We start from the raw sequence: 4,403 nt of genomic DNA, 5'->3' as shown, positions 1-4,403 counted from the left end.
TTCTACTCCTGAAACCAATATTACACTACATGTTAACTAACTAGCATTTAATATTTATTTATCTATGTATGTATTTATTTATTTTTATTTTTGAGAGACAGAGAGAGACTGAGCATTAGTGGGGGAAGGGCACAGAGAGAGGGTGACTCAGATTCCGAAGCAGGCTCCAGGTTCTGAGCTGGCAGCACAGAGCCTGAAGCAGGGCTCAAACCCATGAACCCTGAGATCATGACCTGAGCTGAAGTCAAAATGTCAACTGACTGGGCCACCCCGTAACTAACTAGAATTTAAATAAAAGCTTAAAACAAAGAAAACCAAAAATATCCCATAAATACTCAAATGCCTTTAAAAAATAAATTTTAAATTTAAATTTCACCTAAAAAATAAAAAAAAATAAAATAAAAAACCTCAATATAAAAACATCTAATTTGTTCATAATACAGTAATATAATGTATACATGTTAAATATTATTTCATTCCCCATTTCAGAATAATTGAATGATAATATCATATGACATTTCCCCTAAGCCAACTTCACTGATTTTCCCCTGATAAGCAAGCAGGCAAATAACAAATGACTTACCTTGAATTATGCACTTCCTCTTCTGCCATTTCCTCGAATAAATTTCTAATAGGCACCTTCAGGTACTGTATCTGGAAAATATTCTAACATGTCCAGGAAATTCTTAAACTTAAAGACTGTCTGTTCCCTTCCACATCCTAAAAGTCTTGAACAATACTTACTGCATGGTAAGTGCTCATGTAATATCTAGAGAATGAAAGACGTCAAGTAATTAGAAACTAAACTCAATTTTGACTTTGCAGTGTTATTTTGAAAATTTTATCAAAATGGCAAAACACAACTATTCAGATATACAAATATATTTGGCCGTGTTCTTGTTTAAATGTTATAAATATTAAAATACAGTGTATTCCAATAACATTTTCATTTGCCTATATATGTGGTACCTTATTAGTTGCTTGAGGAGCTCAGGTAAATAAAGCACTGGCTCTTTAATCAATATGTTTTCATACTATGAGTGGGTGATGAAATAATGGCTGGTACCATTAACTATATCCTGTGTTACTACTATTTAATCACCTAGAAGATATTTAGAGGTGAAATTTAATCATGCTGTAAGCTTAATTCGTGTGTGTGAAACAATTTGAATACATTCAAAATATGGCTATGTGTTATGGCAATATAGGTAAATTTATGCACAACAATCACTGGACATAATAGGTAATTAGTTAATACTTTTGGGTTGAATGAACACGTCAATATAAATAAATAATTCATCAACTATAACCCTTTCATTTCAGTTGCACGCTACACTTTTTTTAAAAAGAGAATGGCACTTCAACACAACAACAAAAAGAGTGAATAGATGCAATTATATACTTTTGATCAACCTACTTTTTTTTTTTTTTTAAGAAATTTAATCATGCTGTAAGCTTAATTCGTGTGTGTGAAACAATTTGAATACATTCAAAATATGGCTATGTGTTATGGCAATATAGGTAAATTTATGCACAACAATCACTGGACATAATAGGTAATTAGTTAATACTTTTGGGTTGAATGAACACGTCAATATAAATAAATAATTCATCAACTATAACCCTTTCATTTCAGTTGCACGCTACACTTTTTTTAAAAAGAGAATGGCACTTCAACACAACAACAAAAAGAGTGAATAGATGCAATTATATACTTTTGATCAACCTACTTTTTTTTTTTTTTTTAAGTAGGCTCCATGGCCAATGTAGGGCTTGAACTCACAACTCTAAGCTCAAGAGTCACATGCTATACCAACTGAGCCTGCCAGGTGTTCCCCCAATCTATTTTTTATATGCAAAAAACTTAAAAAAAAACATAATTGTAAATTCCCTGTATCCCCAGTAAACTTTGTAGCTCAAATCCGAGAGTTTTTAAAATCAACTTTGTCGAAATTATATTAATTTCTATAAGCTTTCTTAAGAAACTGATAAACGTGAAAGCTATAAAGTAGTATAGGTTTGTGGCATTTATTTTTCATATGTCAGATGGGGAAGTCCACTCAGTGAGAACGCCCAGACTGCCCCACACTGTCCACTCTGATTGCATCTTGTGAGCTTCGTTTTCTCTTTTTCCATTAAAAACTAGGTTCCTAGTTTTCAGAGTTTTGATCTCTGACCCCAGCATTATAATTTGATGCAAATAACTTTTGAAAGGCTGATATTTCAGGACATGTTTGCAAATTCCCTAAGTGGGCTTTCTTATATTATATAATGTTATCATAAATTACCACAAATTTAGGGGCTTAAAATAACATAGGCATTATGTCACATCTCTGTAGATCTGAAGTCTAGCTTCCCAAGGTCTCAGAAGGCCCAAATCAAAGGGTTCCCAGGGCTGTGTTCTTCTCTGCAGGCTCTAGGAGAAAATCCATTTTCAGGCTTATGCAAGTTGTTTCTGGGATTCACTTCCTCATGGTTGTGGGGCTAAGATTCCCATTTTCTTGTTGGCTTTTGGCTAGAAATCAAGGGTTCTTTTCAGCTTTCAGAGGCTCTTGGCTTTCCTTGGCTCTTGGCCCCATTCCTCCATCTTCAAACCAACAAACGTGGGTCAGATTCCTTGCATTCTTGTTTAGTTGACATGAGGCAACAGAGATTTTTTTTTTCTTCTTGTGGAAAGCATATTAAATAAATTAACTATAAATACTGAGTATTTGGGGTGCATACTATCCTATAATGGTGCTCTGTCTCAAAGAAAGAGTGCAAACAAAGAGGGCAAACATAAAAGAAATTCTTCATTAAAAGTCTCTGCGATATCCCTCCTCTCTCTTAGGTGTTTTATTGGTGGTGGTATTGTTATAAGTTGCTGTTAAAAATACAGCTCCCGACCAAAGCCATCAAAGGGCCAGTGCATTTGGTGTTCCTTCTCCGCCATCTTTAGCATGATCATATTGAACACTCATCTTCATAGAATGGCTGTGAGCTTTAGACACCCTGTCACTATTGCAAGCATAAAGAAAAGACTAGAAAAAAGATAAAGCGCCCAAGTGCAAAAGCGTAAGCGCGTACCCATGGAATCTGGCCATTCTTTAAAACATTCCCAACAGGTCCACTCAGTGACTTGTTTTCATCTCATTATTGGAACCATGCTACATTGCTTTCTCTAGATGAAAAATAACTAGGAAAAATAGTGGCGCTGGATTGATTGGGTTGGTGAACACTGTTGTGTCTGAGACATTATCATCAGACAAAAGAGTATTTGAGTATTTCTTGTCTTACACTTAATACAGAAAATAAGGGAAATCAAACTTATGTGCCTTGGTGACCTAAAATGTTCATTTTGTTTGGATTGAAGGAATCAATAGTCATTAAGCTTCAGATAGGGAATTCAGTTTTAATTTGTAGATTCTAGATCATATAGTAATATTTTATGTTGTTTTCAATTGTTAATTATTCTGAAAAGTTATTGAAAATTTTAATGTTAACTTCGTGTGATTAAGCCAAATATCTCAAAAGTGCTGACAATTTTAGGCCCAATATATTATGAAATGTAGAATGGTGTGAATGTATAATCTTCTGCTTTATCTCAAATCATACCTTTGCATATCCCAAATCAAGCTTTTCACTTGACTTTCTGTCATGTTTCTGTTATGTTATGTTCAATAACATATCAGTTAAGTTAAATTTGAACTAATATATCCTAATCTATATAATATTTACACATCTGACTTATGTGACATTTTTTGACTATCATTCAAAAATAGCAATGCTATAGCATAAGCTATCTAAAAACAACAACAACAATTAAAATCATGCTATTTTATACTTTCAATGGTCTTTGTCCTTGAACTTAAAAAAAATCAGCCTCAGATCAATGAATGTTAATAAGACTTTGTCATGTAACCAGAAAATCAACAATATGCTTTTACTGCACTGTTCTCTTGTCTGGATGGGATAGTGTAGATGACGGGTAATAAAAAAAATGAGATTCAAAGCAATTATTTCCCCAACCATTTAGTCCTGGGATAATTGTAGTCATTTGAAAATATTTAGGTCTGAACCAAATGAACTTACTATTGTATAAAATATGAAAGTCAAAATACATAATAGTAATCCTTGAATTTCAAGGGTAAATCACTTAGCTATAGTAATCTAAAGTCCTTGAGTATTTATTATAAAGTGTACTGCACAATATGAATATACAAGTGGCTATATATCCCCAATAATGCATTGATATTCAGCTATTTCAGTAATGAAATAGATCTCAGCAGAGGACTGTTCTATGATAGAAACAATCATTCTTAGTGAGGGATGTATTTAAGGCTATGTCAACTTTTGAGAAACTTACTAAGCCCTTTGGTTTAAAACCTTCTCTGTTTAATAAGTTAAAATATTGTTTACAGCAT

The sequence above is a fragment of the Acinonyx jubatus genome, chromosome A1 (assembly GCF_027475565.1).
Source record: "Acinonyx jubatus isolate Ajub_Pintada_27869175 chromosome A1, VMU_Ajub_asm_v1.0, whole genome shotgun sequence".
In the NCBI taxonomy this organism is placed as follows: domain Eukaryota; kingdom Metazoa; phylum Chordata; class Mammalia; order Carnivora; family Felidae; genus Acinonyx; species Acinonyx jubatus.
The sequence above is the reverse complement of the archived record's forward strand: the minus strand, read 5'-3'. Positions refer to the sequence as shown.